Source organism: Schistocerca gregaria, chromosome 1 (genome assembly GCF_023897955.1).
Source record: "Schistocerca gregaria isolate iqSchGreg1 chromosome 1, iqSchGreg1.2, whole genome shotgun sequence".
Classification (NCBI taxonomy): Eukaryota; Metazoa; Arthropoda; class Insecta; order Orthoptera; family Acrididae; genus Schistocerca; species Schistocerca gregaria.
Genome location: NC_064920.1, coordinates 914,069,899 through 914,089,842, shown reverse-complemented (window position 1 = coordinate 914,089,842; position 19,944 = coordinate 914,069,899).

Sequence of the window (19,944 nt, the reverse complement as noted above, 5' to 3'; positions counted from 1 at the left end):
TCGTCAAAGCAGCACCGAGACCAGTCATCTCTGATGGTTTTTTCTAGAAAACAACTCTACACGTTTTGCATTTCAGTCAAGTCGTGGCAGGCGTCCAGGAGTGTGTAAGAAATTTCGCACACTCTTTAGTCTTCTTCAAAACGTTGTGGACAATGTCTTGAACACATCACTCAGAGAAGTTGCTCCATTGTGAATTGTGACACAATAACGTTGACACATAACGGGTGTTCGTTCCCTACTTAACATTGCCCACTTTTAAAAGACTGGTCGAATTCACAGCGGTCTTGCACAGCTGTGGAGTGTTTCGAGCTGCCGCAGTAGCTGACTGTGGTCGGTGCATACCCAAACATACTTCACATGACCATAATATGAGGTAGAGTGTCTATGAATACCTTTCATTAAGCCTAGAGGCACCAGTAACAGAGTGCTACCTGTTTACACACATAATCTCATTTGTGCAGTAATTACGATACTGGGCTCAGATTCGAGAGGATGGCAATAACAATTCCCGCTCCTCTATACAGATTTAAATCTTCTGGGTTTTCTTAAGGTATTCCATCTGAAGGAAGGGCCGATCAGAAGTAGGTGGCTGAAAATACATTGGCTGTTATTACCAAGAAGCACATCCGAGGAGAACAGAGGAAAGCAAAGATGGAGATGTAAGAAGAGATTGTTGAAGCGGTCAACGTCCGTGAAACTCTATGTTGCTAAACAAAGAGAAAAGAAGAAGAAGAACAGGTGGAGGAGGAGGAAGAGAAAGAGTAGGAGCTCTATATAAACCGCTAATGCAATTCACCGGGATAGTTCTTTTAATAACTCTGTGATGTGAACTCACGTAAGAGGTATGCACCGACATTTACGTAATTTGAAGGCGGTATCAGTGCAATAGTGGTCACTGTAAAGTTTACATGAGAGTCAGCGGTTGTGTGCTTACTACTTTCTTTAATGATACCTTTCGATTTATATATCATCAGATTAATGAAGGTTAAGGAGAGCACTCATTCGCAGTTTTGGAGTTAAATATCTTATAAATTTTTTATGTCACATCCGTTGTTTTATGAATAAGATATTTGACTCCGAACCGATGTAACACGTGTTCACCTTAACCATGATTAATTTGATGATGTATAAATCGAAGTACTCACCACATAACTTTTGAATTCCATGCATTTTTAAAGAGTGCTATAGCACTGACACAACCTTCAAGGTAGCGGTGATGTGCTTCATCACTTTAGGTTTCAACACCACCTCCAGTAAACCAGCTGTCGACGGAATGTTAAAATCAAATATGTGCTCCCTGTTTCCAGCTGACCCCAAACCACTGATTTAATTTTATGTTCATTGTTGGTATAACTGAAATACGGCACCGAATCAAAAGTTCCCCGTACATTATACGTCTCGCTACTAGCATCGAGTTTACAGTGTAGATAGAGTCAGCTGTAGAACAACATCTCCTGCAAGTCTCAAGACAAAAGAATGGCCATTTTCCATGTTAAATCTCTAGACTTTTTGTGTGTCACATGATTGACTGCAACCAATGTTTTGATTTTACCGTGTTCTGCTGACGATATATATAATAAACTCCGCAAATTACTTTAAAGTGCCTAACAGAGGGTTCATTGGACTACCTTCACAATTCTCTATTATTCCAATCTCGCATCTCGCACAGCTCGCGGAAAGAACTAACACCTATATCTTTCCGTACGAACTCTGATTTCCCTTACTTTATCATGGTGATCGTTTCTCCCTATATAGATCGGTGTCAATAAAATATTTTCACATTTGGAGGAAAAAGTTGGTGAATGGAATTTCGTGAGAAAAAAGCCTTTGTTTTAATGATGTCCACCCCAAATCCTGTATCATATCAATGACAATCTGTCCCCTATTTCGCTATAATATCAAACGTCCTGCCCTTCTTTGTACTTTAAAAAAATTTAATTTGCACATTTTGGAAAAAGAGGGTCCATACACAGGTTACTCTCAACAATACTGTATGTGTGTGTGTGTGTGTGTGTGTGTGTGTGTGTGACGTAAAGGCTGATAAGGCAAAGAGATAATTGAGCCGGTGTTAAAGCTGAGCATAGTTATAGGAGCAAATAGGATTAACGACGAAAGCTGTCACAGGCCTGAAAGTCCTCTCGCGTTGTGGAGTTGAGCGGCCTTCAGCTGCCCTCCAGAGTTACGTCCACAGGAGACCTCAGGACGCTATTGGCAGAGCCGGCTCGACGAGAACAATGCTTCTCATGGCTTCAATAGCCTCTGCCCGCGCCTCACGTGCCGCGGTAATCCAATAACTTGCTCCGTTGCACCTTTAATATTAGAAGAGGCCGTAGGGCGGGAGGACGGGATGCTACCGTTCGCCGCTGTAGAAACGCAGTATCCGTGACGCAATCCTAGAGTAGCTGCGTAGGGCCACGAAAGTACAAAAGCGGGAAGGTCTGTGAGTTCAAGTTCCTGAACGACATATGGTATTAAGCTACCTATAGTGTAAATCTAACCATACATCTTCGTATCAAATTACCGATGTCGTCTAATCAAAAGTATCCTGACACCCCTATGTAATGTGGAATTTGTCCTCCAGATGTCTTGGAAGGCAGTATAACAGGAGGCAGGGATTACTGTGTTGTAAGTAGAGAAGAAGTACAGTAAGAGCTCAGTGACTTCAGATGTGCTCTAGTCTTCGGATGTCATTTATCAATGAGAGCAATCTCAACCTTTATAAGGCTGCCAAAACCACGTTTTGGTGATGTGGCCGTGACGTACGAGGGTGAAGTAACATTCACAGCTAAGCGAAGACCATGAAGTCCAGCCAGTACAACGACTATGCGTATTGATTTGGAGTTATTGGTCACACTACATTCTATGGAAATATGATGTATGCCTTTGTGTTTGGCGAATGTCTGGAGAATACTATCTGCTATCATCTTCAGTGCCAACAATGAAGTACAAGTAGGTGGTGGTGCAGTACTGGAGTTCCTTTTTTTTCTTTTGGAGTCTTTAAGTTGTCGTGGCCTTATTGTGCTTAAGAAGGCGCTAAGTGCTGAGGAATATAGACACATTTTACATGGTTTTGCACAGGATATAGTAGGAGAACAGCTCGACAAAGACGACTGTATCAACATGACAAAGCACCCTGACAGAGCTATATCTGTAATAGAGAAAATAAAGGAAGAAAAATTAATTTTCAGCGTCCTGTCGACAATAAGATCATTAGTAATGGAGCATAAGCTCGGATTTTGGAAGTGCGCGGGGTAGTTAGTCGTGCTCTTTGCCATGACCAGTTTATGGAAAGCTCGGTGAACGAAATCTGGATGGTCAGACGGCGATTTAAAACATCTTCTTCTGTGAGGCCATAATTCGTGGATATTAACTCTGCTGAAGTGTACTGTCATGTCCAGACTCCAGACCTAAAACCAACGGAAAACCTTTGGTGCGAATCGGAACGACCACTTCGGTCCAGGCCCCAGTGTCCAACATTATTTGAGCAAAAATGGGCACCCATTCCACCACAAACAATCAGACACCTCCTCACTGAAAGTATCCGCAGAAGAATTCTCGCCGTCATAAATGCGAAGGGCGGACACAACCCAAATCAATTTCCACTAACAGGTGTCACGATACTTTTGATCAGTACTACACGTATCTACAAATATAAAATGAATTAATAATGTAACTTTGGTTTTTGAGCCTCTAATCAATTAATCTTCCTGTCTGCTTTGTTTTATCACGCGAAACAGATGAAATAAACCAACATAGTGAAGAAACACCTTGAAATGAATATAAATGGGAGAACACGTATTTAACGGCCAAGTAGAAAATGATTCTACATAGTTACGAAGACATTGAAGAAAGTGGGTTCCTTTGCGATAGGATACATGAGGATATGAAAGTTGGAAGAGATTTTTCACCGGCATCTGGGAAACTGGAATAGTGTTTTGGTGATCATGACTCCAAGGATGACATTGGTATTTTGTTGTTTTGATTTCTTATTACACGCTCCTTCTTTTCCTACCTCCACTGCACTATTTCTTCATTCAGATGAAATGTAAGGTATTCCTAATTGAGAAAAAGACCTTCTCTGGTATCTTATGACCGATGAGACAATTTTACTGACATCAGCATCACCACTTCCTCCTCTCATTCCAGAAATGAGTGAAGGAATGAGGTGCACACGAATAGTGGAGCACGGATCATGGAACATAAGAGCAAGGTGAACCACCCCTGTTCCATGACCTGTGCTCCGACACTCCTGTACACCTCATTCCTCACGCTGTAACTAAGTTTGCATTACTGACATATCAAAAATTAGTTTAAGGACTTTCTCACCAGTTCTCACATTAGTGTCTTTGATCTGAAGTTATACATCACTTGCCATGGAATATCGGAACGAATAGGTAGCGTATTTCTCTCTAAAACCAATATTTGCTAATGAACTACACTGCCATAATAAAAGTCAGAATATTTGGAAAGATGACGTCGATTTTGATCTGATGAAAGCATATGACACAGATAATGGTTTCAACAACGTCCTCCGACAAATTGAGTAGTGGTATAGCTGTCAGAGCCCTATCTGTATCTATCCTTTAATAGGGAATGCTCATAGGCAGAACGCTCATTGTCGTGTAAAAGTATGAACCAAGCAGGCAACCATGCCACAGAGATGCACTTGTGCTTTCTGCAGTCAACTGAGCGAGTTTTAAAGGGGTCAGGTTGTCTCATTCCGAGGGCAGGATCGACGTTTGGAGAATTGCTCTTAAGGTTGGATGTACTGCGTCAGTTGTGAAACAGTACTGGACATGTGAACATCCTCATAGCAGTAGATGAGCTTCTGGACATCTATGCAGCATAGACGTCTGCCAGGATCATTGTACTGTAAGGGCAGCGGTGGCAAAATCAAACAATTACCACAGTACAGATAAGAGGACCTGGAGGGCAAGACCTGACAACGTGAACTGTGGCGTACCGGTTACTAGCAGTGGGACAATAGGTACGCGCACCGCTAGCCTGTCTTCGAGTCGCACCACATCATCGAGGTGCATGGCTCGACAGGTGCCGTCAGAGAATCATAAGGAAGATAGAGTGGCGTGCTGTGGTCGCCAGAGATGAAAGCAGATTCAGCCCGTATCCAAGAGACCGTCGTTTGCATACGCAATATAAAACTGGTGACGGCATTCGTACAACGCACTCTGGACCCGGCTCAGATCCATGGAATCTCTAATTTTCTCCATGAGTATGAATGTAGGAGAGCACTGACTCTCTCTCTACTGACGCCACAGACTGGAGGTAGGAGTCGTAGTCAAAGGTGGCAGCGTCCAGTAATGAATTTTGAGCTGCATCCGAAAGGTGGATACACCAGCACCAGGGCCGGGAATATTTTTCAGGCTAAGTCGATCACGGAGCACATTAGGGAATATTGTTTGGGCTGCAGCCGACATGCACCACCCCTGGGATATTGTTCACCTGTGCAAAGGCTGGAATAGCGCTTTGGCGGATCAATGTGCACAAAATGTTTCTGAATTCGCTCTCGTATGATCTGTGGTGAAGTCGAAAATGTGGAACCACCACTGGTAAGTCCGGGAATATTGCCTAGGTCGGATCCATCACACGGTACATTGTGCTGATCGACTAGCGCTGAGTCTGGGGTATTGTCTGGACAGATCCGTCTAAAGATTAATTCCTAAATAATGTTTGCTTCAGAACCACTAACATATGATTCGGGTAGTAGCCAAAAGGTGGATCTTCTTGCACTGACACTGCATCCACCACTGTCCCGAATGTTTCAACAAACTGGCTCAGACGACGGCTCTAACGTTGGTGGAGGCTGGAGGGCTGTAAATGCACCCCCAACTCCATACTCATCGAGAAAACCATGGGACTGTGGTATAAGTGGTATAAACATGTACATGCCGGCATCTGTATCTTGGTCCTTACTCTAAAGTTTATCTACAACTACAGCGATAACCTGATCAGTAATTTGAAATTCTGTATGTGGTTCTGCCAAACTGTGAGTGACATCACATGCCTTGGTTCTCTGCCCACTTCAAATCTACGTTCCTGCACCATTGGTTATAACGTGTTGTACCAGTATTCCAGGATATGGCGTTGTCTTAGTGTCTGCCATTAACAGAACATAAATTCGAACAGTCGTGCTGGTTCCTGACATCTGAGGCATGATGCCTGGTGCATGACGGCTGACATATGACAACTAAGGCCTAGCGCCCTACTGAAACTGAGATTTCTTAAAAAAATCTGAATAAGTCCTAAGTTTTCAAAGGTTTTGGCGTAGAGAAAGTTTAGCCTACATAAAGTTTGTTGATAAAACTTATCTTGCCAAATATGTGAAAGATTTAAAATATAATCTTCTACCCTACCTTTCTAATGCATTGGCATTTTTCTGGCCATTTGACTAAACTAGTGTGTCAACAGATCGTTTTCCTCGAGGTAATTCATAGTGCTCGATTACAGCAGAACTTCTGAAATACTACTGAAAATCAGCTTCAGCGATATGAGTCTGTAATTGTTTGTATGACTCCTGCTTCATTTCTTGATTATTGGTGTGACTAGTGCAATTCCCCAGCTTTGGGTGGGATCTTTTTTTGAGACAGCGGTTTTATATGATTGTTACGAATGGGTCTATTATAAGAGCATACACAGAAAGTAAAGTAACTGGTGTACAATCTGGATTGAAGTAGATAGATGCATTTACTAAGTGATATAAACTGTTTCGCTACACGGAAGAAATCTATTTCAAAGCTACCAACTCTGGTAGCGATTGTTGATTCGAATTCTGGAATACTTGTTTCGACTTCTTTGGTGAAGGAATTCAGGGGAAACCCGTATATAGTACTTCCGCTTTAATGGCGCTGTCACCGGTAACATGACCAGAGTATCTGCACAGTGAAGAGATTGACTGCACTTTGTCGTTCGTGTACTTCACATACGACCAGAGTAGAAGCTCCTTGGATGTTCTGCCAGATTTCGAGACAGATTGCTGTTGTGGATGCTATAAAGCATCTGACATTGAAGATAGGCCCAATTTTTTGCGTTTCTGTAAAACGTTTCCAGTTTTGGCAATTATGCGTTCTTTTCGGGACAGACAATTTGCTATCACAGTGTCTTTGATGATATTTTTCTTCTTTTCCTTTGGTCTTTTACATATTACGCCGGTCGAGCTGTTTAAATTCAGTTCAGTACTCTAACAGGAGGTCGTATCTCAATCTTGCCTTTTGGTTTTTATCCTGAGTACATATTTGGAATCATTAATTCTTCTATTCGTTGCAGATTATACTTCTAGTTCAGTTTTTATTCTTCTGTTTCGTCATATACTGCCAAAATATTCAGTTCCTGTAATGTTTCATTACGAACCCTGTGAAAGTTAGTTTAACCTTTCACTGCTAGGAAATATTTCACTTCAAGCGCATGAACAGGGCTATCTAGCATCATTTCACTTCATAACGCAGGTTTAACAGCCATACAGAAGGACAGGTTTTGACGTTACTTTATCCAAGAGCCGTTCAATAAGTAATGCAACATTTTTTTCTTAAAGCAGGTAATTTTAAGAATGAAATTTTCACTCTACAGCCGAGTGTGCGCTGATATGAAACTTCCTGGCAGATTAAAACTGTGTGCCGGACCAAAACTCGAACTCGGGAATTTTGCCTTTCCCATGCAAGTGCTCTACCAACTGAACTACCCAAGCACGCCTTACGTCCAGTCCTCACAGCTTTATTTCCGCCAGTACCTCGTCTCCTAACTTCCAAACTTCACAGAAGCTCTCCTGCGAACCTGCATAACCCCCACTCCTGGAAAAAAGGACATTGTGGAGTTGTGGCTTAGCCACAGCTTGGGAGTTGTTTCTGTGATGAAGTTTGGAAGGTAGGAGACGAGGTACTGGCGGAATTAAAGCTGTGAGGAGGGGGCGTGAGTCGTGCTTGGGTAACTCAGTTGGTAGAGCACTTGCCCGGGAAAGGCAAAGTTCCGATTTCGAGTCTCGGTCGGGCACACAGTTTTAATCTGCCAGGAAGTTTCAGGTTAGTTTTTTTCAATATCCCAATACACCATATTATTCTTCGTTCTTTCGGCTACATAGCTCTAGTTTACAAAATAATCTCAGTTCAATGCGACGGCCTTACGTCGCCTTACTGGAAGGGCCTGCATGCCTGCACGGTTTCACACTACTGGTCGACGCCAGAGCCAACATCTTGTTGCTTCAACAACCTCTCCATCATCACGTACTGCTTTTCGCGGAGTGCATCCTCTATATTGTCTGCTCTTAGGTGGCGAGAAAACCCGACTGGAGACGTCCAGTTGAGGTTCCAGAATAGCCAGAGTTACTGGTGTTTGCGGCCGGCCGACGAGCGGGTGAACGGAACAGGTTTGCGTGACCTTGTTGCGATGGTGACAGACCTCTCGTCCGGAAATTCACTGTGCTTTTGTTCACTTTCTGAACTCCGAAGACTTTCTGTAAGGGCCTATGAATGTCTGCAATGCAAAAATATGCTCAATGACATCTCTCCTTGGAACGCAACTCCACTAGACACACCGATTTCAATAATACATAGAATACCGCCATCTACTAGCACTTCATGAAACTGTAGAGACTGAAGAATGAATATTCAACTATGCCCCACAGCAAATTCTGCTTTTTTCCAACCGAAATTGACGAAGAAAAAAGAAGGGTTGCATTACTTACCGAATCCCTCTCGTAGAATTGCATTTTCGTGTCTCTTCGTCTATTTCTTAAAGTTCTGCTTACCGTGTCGCACATACTGTGATATCTCTGTAATCCAATATTCACACCTTTATAGTCTTTAAAAGTAATACAGCTCCCTAAGGAACTGAAGAGCTGAACGTGACCCAAAATCTGCATTTAATTAAAACTTTTTCCCGTACTAAGTATTTCTGATACTGTTTGCTGCTATTTTGAAATTGTAATCTTTTCCAATTAGGTTTAACAAAGGTTTGAGTGTAGTGATTTACCTTCAGCACTTGCCTTTGGTCCAAATAGTTCAAATGGCTCCGAGCACTATGGGACTTAACATCTGTGGTCATCAGTCCACTAGAACTCAGAAATACACTCCTGGAAATAGAAAAAAGAACACATTGACACCGGTGTGTCAGACCCACAATACTTGCTCCGGACATTGCGAGAGGGCTGTACAAGCAATGATCACAGGCACGGCACAGTGGACACACCAGGAACCGCGGTGTTGGCCGTCGAATGGCGCTAGCTGCGCAGCATTTGTGCACCGCCGCCGTCAGTGTCAGCCAGTTTGCCGTGGCATTCGGAGCTCCATCGCAGTCTTTAACACTGGTAGCATGCCGCGACAGCGTGGACGTGAACGGTATGTGCAGTTGACGGACTTTGAGCGAGGGCGTATAGTGGGCAAGCGGGAGGCCGGATGGACGTACCGCCGAATTGCTCAACACGTGGGGCGTGAGGTCTCCACAGTACATCGATGTTGTCGCCAGTGGTCGGTGGAAGGTGCACGTGCCCGTCGACCTGGGACCGGACCGCAGCGACTCACGGATGCACGCCAAGACCGTAGGATACTACGCAGTGCCGTAGGGGACCGCACCGCCACTTCCCAGCAAATTAGGGACACTGTTGCTCCTGGGGTATTGGCGAGGACCATTCGCAACCGTCTCCATGAAGCTTAGCTACGGTCCCGCACACCGTTAGGCCGTCTTCCGCTCACGCCCCAACATCGTGCAGCCCGCCTCCAGTGGTGTCGCGACAGGCGTAAATGGAGGGACGAATGGAGACGTGTCGTCTTCAGCGATGAGAGACGCTTCTGCCTTGGTGACAATGATGGTCGTATGCGTGTTTGGCGCCGTGCAGGTGAGCGCCACAATCAGGACTGCATACGACCGAGGCACACAGGGCCAACACCCGGCATCATGGTGTGGGGAGCGATCTCCTACACTGGCCGTACACCTCTGGTGATCGTCGAGGGGACACTGAATAGTGCACGGTACATCCAAAGTGTCATCGAACCCATCGTTCTACCATTCCTAGACCGGCAAGGGAACTTGCTGTTCCAAAAGGACAATGCACGTCCGCATGTATCCCGTGCCACCCAACGTGCTCTAGAAGGTGTAAGTCAACTACCCTGGCCAGCAAGATCTCCGGATCTGTCCCCCACTGAGCATGTTTGGGACTGGATGAAGCGTCGTCTCACGCGGTCTGCACGCCCAGCACGAACGCTGGTCCAACTGAGGCGCCAGGTGGAAATGGCATGGCAAGCCGTTCCACAGGACTACATCCAGTATCTCTGCGATCGCCTCCATGGGTGAATAACACCCTGCTTTGCTGCGAAAGGTGGATATACACTGTACTCAAGCCGACATTGTGCATGCTCTGTTGCCTGTGTCTATGTGCCTGTGGTTCAGTCAGTGTGATCATGTGATGTATCTGACCCCAGGAATGTGTCAATAAAGTTTCCCGTTCCTGCACAATGAATTCACGGTGTTCTTATTTCAATTTCCAGGAGTGTACTTAAACCTAACTAGCCTAAGGACATCACACACAACCATGCCTCAGGCAGGATTCGGATCTGCGACCGTAGCAGTCGCGCGGTTCCGGACTGAGCGCCTAGAACCGCTATTGCCATTGGTACAACATCGTCAGGAACTACAGTACGTTAGTACACCAATTCTTATTTTTATAGATACTTTCTAGTGGTCTTTCTTTCCAGTTTCGGATGGCATCGTCGATATATTATAAATAGCAGGTTATGAAGTAAATCGTTATTGGGCACTTTGATTCAGTAATATGTAGTCCCCTTGTATAATACAAGTCGCCGTATAGAGACTCTCGATGCAGTTTATTAAATGATTTGGTTATTTACTATTTTCCGATAACTTCCACAGCCTCGGTCTATCCATCCTGTCAAATGCGTTTCCTAAATCTGTTACATATTATTTGTCGTACAGTAGATATATTATCGGTTTATGACCTTCCTCTCATGAAACCACTTTCATTTCTAGAAGGAACACGTATAATAATTTTGATCCGTTATTCAACGCAGCTGAATATATTTTGTTGGTGGGGTTAAGCATAGTGACACCTCGTTAATACGAAGATTTATTGTGCCGCCATTTTTGAAGTAGTATCATGGTCTTTCCTTAGCTAATCTTGTAGAATTTTAGTGTTTGCCCATATCAAATGTAAAATTCTAAATGGAACCTCTAATCAGCCATGTTCAGTCAACGCTTTACCAATTCCCTCGACACTGTGGTATTTTTCGCATTTTGTGTTTCACTTACTTCTTAAATTTCTTGCAAAGTAGTTAAATCTGTGTTAATATTATCACTTATAGTTTCATTATCACTAGCTGCTGCCCCCCCCCCCTCCCCCTGAACCATGGACCTTGCCGTTAGTGGGGAGGCTTGCGTGCCTCAGCGATACAGATAGCCATACCGTAGGTGACACCACAACGGAGGGGTATCTGTTGAGAGGCCAGAAAAACTTGTGGTTCCTGAAGAGGGGCAGCAGCCTTTTCAATAGTTGCAGGGGCAACAGTATGGATGATTGACTGATTTGGCCTTGTAACACGAACTGAAATGGCCTTGCTGTTCTGGTACTGCGAATGGCTGAAAGTAAGGGGAAACTACAGACGTAGTTTTTCCTGAGGGCTGCTTTACTTTATGATTAAATGATGATGGCGTCCTCTTGGGTAAAATATTCCGGAGGTAAAATAGTCCCCCATTCGGATTTCCGGGCGAGGACTACTCAAGAAGAAGTTGTTGTCAGGAGAAAGAAAACTGGCGTTCTAAGGATCGGAGCGTGGAATGTCAGATCCAATTTAAAAAGGGAAATGCATAGGTTGATGTTAGATATAGTGGGAATTAGTGAAGTTCGGTGGCAGGAGGAACAAACTTTTGGTAAGGTGAATACAGGGTTATAAACACAAAATCAAATATGGGTAATGAAGGAGTAGGTTTAATAATGAATAAAAAAATAGGAGTACGGGTAAGCTACTACAAACAGCATAGTGAACGCATTATTGTGGCCAAGATAGACAGGAAGCCCATGCCTACTACAGTAGTACAAATTTATATGCCAACTAGCTCTGCAGATGACGAAGAAATTGATGGAATGTATGATGAGATAAAAGAAATTATTCAGGTAGTGAAGGGAGACGAAAATAAATAGTACTGGAATTCGGGAGTAGGAAAAGGGAGAGAAGGAAACATAGTAGGTGAATATGGATTGGGGCTAAGATATGAAAGAGAAAGCCGTCTGGTGGGATTTAGCTCAGAGCATAACTTAATCACAGCTAATGCTTCGTTCAAGAAACTTGAAAGGAGGTTGTATACATGTAAGAAACCTGGACATACAACAAGGTATCAAATAGAGTGTATATTGGTAAGACAGAGATTTAGGAACCACGTTTTAAATTGTAAGACATTTCCAGGGGCAAATGTGGACTCTGACCACAATCTATTAGTTATGAACTGTATATTAAAACTGAAGAAACTACAAAACGGTAGGAATTTAAGGAGATGGGACCTGGATAAACTGAAAGAACCAGAGGATGTAGAGAGTTACAGGGAGAGCATAAGGAACAATTGACAGGAATGGGGGAAAGAAATACAGTAGAAGAAGAATGGGTAGCTTTGAGGGATGAAATAGTGAAGGCAGCAGAGGATCAAATAGGTAAAAAGACGAGGGTAACAGAAGTAATATTGAATTTAACTGATGAAAGGAGAAAATATAAAAATGCAGTAAATGAAGCATACAAAAACGAATACAAACGTCTTAAAAATGATATCGACAGGAAGTGCAAAATGGCTAAGCAGGGATGGCTAGAGGGCAAATGTAAAGATGTAGAGGCTTATCTCACGAGGGGAAAGATAGATACTGCCAACAGGAAAATTAAAGTAACCTTTGGAGAAAGGAGAACCACTTGCATGAATATCAGGAGCTTTCATGGAAAACCAGTTCTAAGCAAAGAAGGGAAAGCAGAAAGGTGGAAGGAGTACATAGAGGTTCTATACGAGGGCGATGTAATTGAGGACAATATTATGAAAATGGAAGAGGATGTAGATGAAGATGAAATGGGAGATATGATACTGCGAGATGAGTTTGACAGAGCACTGATAGACACGAGTCGAAAGAAGGCCCCCGGAGTAGACAACATTCCATTAGAACTACTGACAGCCTTGGGAGAGCCAGTCCTGACAAAACTTTACCATCTGGTAGCCAAGATGTATGAGACAGGCGAAATTCCCTCAGACTTCAAGAAGAATATAATAATTCCAATCCCAAAGGAAGCAGGTGTTGACAGATGTAAAAATTACCGAACTATCAGTTTAACAAGTCACAGCTGCAAAATACTAACGCGAATTCTATACAGACGAATAGAAAAACTCATAGAGGCCGACCTCGGGGAAGGTCAGTTTGGATTCCGTAGAAATGTTCGAACACGTGAGGCAATAATGACCCTACGACTTACCTTAGAAGAAAGATTAAGGAAAGGCAATCCTACGCTTCTAGCATTTGTAGACTTAGAGAAAGCTTTTGAAAATGTTTATTGGAATTGTCTCTTTCAAGTTCTAGAGGTGTCAGGGGTAAAATACCGGGAGAGAAAGGCTATGTACAATTTGTACAGAAGGCAGACGGCAGTTATAAGAGTCTAGGAGTATGAAAGGGAAGCAGTGGTTGGGAAGGGAGTGAGACAGGATTGTAGCCTATCCCCGATACAATTCACTCTGTATATTGAGCAAGCAATAAAGGAAACAAAAGAAAAGTTCGGAGTAGGTATTAAAATCCGTGAAGAAGAAATAAAAATTTGAGATTCGCCGAACACATTGTAATTCTGTCAGATAGCAAAGGACTTGGAAGAGCAGTTGAACGGAATGGACAGTGTCTTGAATGGAGGGTATAAGATGAACATCAACAAAAGCAAAACGAGGATACTGGAATGTAGTCGAATTAAGTCGGGTGATGCTGAGGGAATTAGATTAGGAAATGAGACACTTAATGTAGTAAAGGAGTTTTGCTATTTGGGGAGCAAAATAGCTGATGATAGTAGAGAGGATATAAAATGTAGAGGATATAAAATGTAGACTGGGAATGGCAAGGAAAGCCTTTCTGAAGAAGAAAAAATTTTTAACATCGAGTATAGATTTAAATTTCAGGAAGTCGTTACAGAAAGTATTAATTTGGAGTGTAGCCATGTATGGAAGTGAAACGTGGACGATAAACAGTTTAGACGAGAAGAGAACAGAAGCTTTCGAAATGTGGTGCTACTGTTGAATTCTGAAGATTAGATGGGTTGATCACATAACTAATGAGGAGGAATTGAATAGAATAGGGGAGAAGAGGAGTTTGTGGCACAACTTGACTAGAAGAAGGGATCGGTTGGTAGGACATGTTCTGAGAAATCGAGGGATCAGCAATGTAGTAATGGAGGGCAGCGTGGAGGATAAAAATCGTAGAGGGAGACCAAAAGATGAATACACTAGACAGATTCAGAAGGATGTAGGCCGCAGAAGGTACTGGATAGGATAGAGGAGCATGGAAAGCTGCATGAAACCAGTGTCAGGACTGAAGACCACAACAAAAACAACATCACTAGCTGCCTTTGGTTTACAACACAGCGGCTTCTAATTTTCTGTCCACTGTTCCTAACTTATTAAATTTATTCGTGGTACAACTCTACATCTACATCCATACTCCACAAGCCACCTGACGGTGTGTGGCAGAGGGTACTTTGAGTACCTCTATCGGTTCTCCCTTCTACTCCAGTCTCGTATTGTTCGTGGAAGGAAAGATTGTCGGTATGCCTCTTTGTGGGCTATCTCTCCGATTTCATCCACATGGTCTCTTCGCGAGATATACCCAGGAGGGAGCAATATACTGCTTGACTCCTCTCGCAAGGTATGTTCTCGAAACTGCAACAAAAGCCCGTACCGAGCTACCGAGCGTCTCTCCTGCAGAGTCTTCCACTGGAGTTTATCTATCATCTCCGTTACGCTTTCGCGATTGCTAAATGATCCTGTAACGAAGCGCGCTGCTCTCCGTTTGATCTTCTCTATCTTTTCTATCAACCTTATCTGGTACGGATCCCACACTGGTGAGCAGTATTCAAGCAGTGGGCGAACAAGTGTACTGTAACCTACTTCCTTTGTTTTCGGACTGCATTTCCTTAGGATTCTTCCAAAGAATCTCCGTCTGGTATCTGCTCTACCGACGATCTACTTTGTGTGATCATTCCATTTTAAATCACTGCTAATGCGTACTCCCAGACAATTTATGGAATTAACTGCTTCCAGTTGCTGACCAGCTATATTGTAGCTAAATGATTTATGTCAGATTTATTTAAGGTTTTTAACATTACGAAAGCGAAGTCCCTTCTGAAGTATACAAATGTTCTATTTCTGCTAAAAATGTATCTCAACGAACTCTATAACGCTTTGGTATTAGTTATTTTGTTTTAGTTTTCATCAGCCTGTTATTCTTACTTGTTTGGTCACAGGCTGATGGCAGAAAATACTCAACTGACTTTCGTTTTCCTTTTATTACTTCTTCAAATTCTCCGTTTCAAATTTTTTTTTTCTTTTTCCATATAAATTACTTTCTAGGGCTTTACCTGCTCATTTACTGACACATTATTTGATGTTTTTCAATCCTAAGCTCATGTCAATTTGTGCAGATGTGTTTTTTATGTAGTGATTCATTCTTTGTTGGTAGAGATTTGGAGCTAAAAGTTGTTTTAACAATAAAACTAGTGAATATTTCATCGTCTGTAAGCGGTGAACCCTTGAATCTCTTCTACGTGATTAGTAATTCTCTCTTGGCCATAACCAATCTAAGGTTACTGAAAGCACGGGATTGTCTAAAAATTTTAATGTCTTACGCTAAGGGAGCACACTTCTTATTTGCTGTAACACAGTATTTAACTGATCTAGTTCTTCTTTTAGCCCAAGTGTATATGTGAATATCTTTCTTTCGAAATAATGTATTAGTTACTGTATAACTGTAAATACAGTAACTCCTCATCTGCATTTACAGTACTGTCTCGTATCTTACCACTGCGTCTTTAGTAATGCTATTACCTACTCCGGAATTCCAGTCTCCACGTAAGTAAATCAAATCTATTTTAGTTACTTCATCTGATAAAGGCTTCATTATTTTGCATTGTGTCGTATACTCGTGTTCTTTCAGGACAATAAACTCACCTGATAGATTGTAATCGTGGATTTCTTCCACAGCCTTTGCCGAGAAAAGATTGTTCTACAAGGCAGTAGCTTCTGTGTTCATAATCCCAGCGGGGTAGCTTACTACTTACATCCTTTGACCCATTGCGAGTGTGTCTTGAACCCACTTCGCCTCTCCGACGTTGTATTCTTCACCATAACCATGACATTGAGGCCTTGCGAGCTGCTACCAGCTGGAACTAGTCGATAGGAAATTTTATGCTCCCGTTCCTTCCTCCTTACTCAACAAGGCTTGAGACCCATTACTCAGAAAAGATGGATTAGGTATCGTTTTTCTGTAAATTAACTCTTACGTGCTATAACATGTTTCACAGGAGATATAATATGCTTTCGCTGTTTGTTGAATACATCATCAGCATCAGCTGTTACTCATGCATTGCGAACAAAGTCCACCTTTCGAATTCTCCGTGAAATATACACTTCATCCAGTACGTACCTAAATATATCCATGTCAATGAATTTATTCTATGGTAATATTCACTGCACGGAGACATTACAGAGATGTACTACTCTTCAAGAAAATTTCTACATCCTCTTGTATATTTTGTGAACAAATTAAAATCGCAATTTTTTTGGGATTTCTGGAGAACCACTAAGCATAGTAAAAATCAAACATTCAATCTGCGTTGATTAATTTGTTTAATGAGGTGAGCTAGTGACATTGTCATTCTTATCTTGCATAAAGGGTTGCAGGCAGCGTCATTAGAAATGTTAAATATCTAATATATATGTAATGCCTGATTTAGGGTTCATGAAAGAAGTTATACACGAGGAAGAGACCTGGAGACATCGGAATGTTTCAGATTGATTATATAAAGTTAGGACAGAGAATTCGGAACCAGGATTTAAATAGTGAGGCATTACTCTCATGGGCAGTTGCGGACTCGACCACAATTTATTGGTTACTAATGTTTGAATAAAGGAAGAATTGAAAGAGAAGTGACCTGGATCAATTGACAGAACAAGAATTTACTGAGAGTCATAGAGGGAGCATTAGGTAATGGCTGATAAGAGCAAGGGAAAGGAACACAGTAGAAGACAAATTGGCCCTCTTTAAGAAAAAAAAATAGTGAAAGCAGTAGAGGAGCGGATGATTAAAAAGAAAAGGCCAAGAAGAAATCCTTGAATAACACATGATATACTGAATTTAACTGATGAAAGAGGAAACACAAAAATTTAACAATTGAAGCAGGCAAAGGGGAATACAAACGTTTACAAAATGAGATTGACATGAAGTCGAAAATGGCTAAGCAGGAACGGTAACAGAATACAAGTAAGGACTTACATGCGTATATCACTAGGGGAAACACGGATATCTCCTACAGGAAAATTAACGAAGCCTTTGGAGTAAAGAGTGATAGCTGTATGAATATAAAGAGCTCAGATGGGAAACCAGTCCTAAGCAGAAAAGAGAAAACTGAAAGGCGGAAGAAATATATACAAGGGGGATGAAGGCAATATTACAGAAATGGAGAAGGACACGGATGAAGATCAGATGGGTGATTTTATAATGCGAGAAGAATTTTATTGAGCTGTGAAAGACCTTAGTCGAAACAAAGCCATGGGGGTAGACGACTTTCCGTTAAAACTACTGATAGCCTTGGGAGAGCCGCCATCACGAAACTCTTCAACTTCAAGAAAAAAGGGTAATTCAAATTCCTAAGGAAACAGTTGCTAACAGGTGTGAAAATTATCCAACTATAAATTTAGTTAGTAATTGTCACAAAATACTGAAAATAATTCTTTACAGAAGAATGGAGAAACTGGTAGAAGCCGATTTCGAGGAAGATTAATTTGATCTCCAGAGAAGTGTAGAAACACGTGAGGCAATACTAACACTATAACTTATAATGTAAGATTTGTTAAAAAAGATAAATTTACATTTATATCCGTTGTAGACGCAGAGAAAGCTTATGATGATTCTGAAAGTAGCAGGCACAAAGTACGGTGAGTTAAAGACTCTTTACAACTTGTACAGAAACCAGACGACTGTTGTACTAGTCGAGGGGCATGAAAGGTGGTCGGGAAGTGAATGAGGCAGGTTTGTAGCCTACAGCAGATGATGTTTAATCCGTACACTGTACAAGCACTGAAGGAAATCAGAGAAACGTTTGTACTAGGAGAGTTTTGCTATTTGGGCATTAAAATAAGTCATGATGGCCGAAGTGGCGAGGATATAAAATGAGTGGCAACGGCAAGGAAAGCGTTTCTGAAGAGGGGAAATCTGTTAATGTCGAATACAGACTTTAGTGTTCAGATGTTTTTCTGAAGGTATTTGTCTTCAATGTGGGCATGAGTGGAAATGAAGTATGGTCGATAAACATTTTAGAAAAGAGAGCATAAAACTAATGAAACGTGATGCCACAGAAGAATTCTGAAGATTAGATGGGTGCATCACGTAACTAATAGGGATGTACTGAATAGAATTTGGGAGTACAAAAAGTGGCATAACTTGACTGAAGAAAGGGACTTGCTGATAGGACACATTTTGAGATATCCATAATTCATAAAGTTAGTACTTTATTGAAATACGGAATGTAGAATAGTAGAAGGAGATCAAGAGATGAATCCACTCAGCAGAATTAGAAAGAAGTAGGTTGCAGTTGTTATTCGGAGACCTACAGGCTTGCACAGGATAGAATAGCAGGAAGAGCTGCATAAGACCAGTCTTAGGACTGAAGGTCGAAACTACAATAGCAACGACAATATCAACAACGTAAGTTAAGTGCCTCGTCGACATATCCATTACAAGTAACGGTTGTAAAGAGCTGCTGGAGAAACATCTCTGACGTAATGCCCATCTTTTTGTTTAAAATTTATTTCAAAATTTTGCTTTGGAGCACTATCTACCTATTCCGATCAAAATTACAAAAGATCACATTCTGATTCATTGCAGGGTACAGAATAAGCTGTGCAGACATTTTACATTATTGAAGATTGGTAAGACATACCCAGCTATATCTGCCATTTAATTCCTCTTTTACGTCGGACACTCACTGAAACAGCATATATAAAACCCGATACTGACCATTAACACACACTCGTAGATTTACGAACCGGGATTTGTTTGTTTATAATCAGTTCCCTGTGAAATCCCAGTCTAGGGGAACAGCTGCCCAAGTAATTTGCACAAGATGAACTGCGTGTACAGTGCAATATCAGTTAGAGCTCTTTCAGTTTTAATTTTGGGGACTTTTGATCACATGTGGTCACATGGTTTCGGCATAATTGGAATAGAACGAAAACGAGGTGGCAGGTTTCGTTATTGCTCATGGGCTGCCGAGAAGCTGCAGTTTCTTTACGCATACTTTTTTTTTCAAAAGATCTGTAGATCCTTTTTGGTTTATTATTCAAATTTTAGGTAAGTTATGATGTGGCGGACAACAGAAGGTAGGGTTAAGTAAAAGTATATTCCCGAGGTTTGGTCCTAGACGGGCCAGTCTGGTCCGACCGCCAACCGTGTCATCCTCTGCCAATGGCATCATAGGATGCGGTATGGCGGGTCATGTGGTCAACACATCGCTCTCCCGGTTGTTGTCAGGTTTCTTGACTTTGGAATCTGAGCTATTCGCTCTAGTAACTCCTCAGTTGGCCTCACGGTGCTCAGTACACCCTACACCAGTCCTTCCACCAAGTAAAGATCCCTGGCAGTACCACGAAGCGAACCTAGGTTCCCCCCGCAAGGGAATCAGCCACGTTGATTCCCCAGGTACGGAA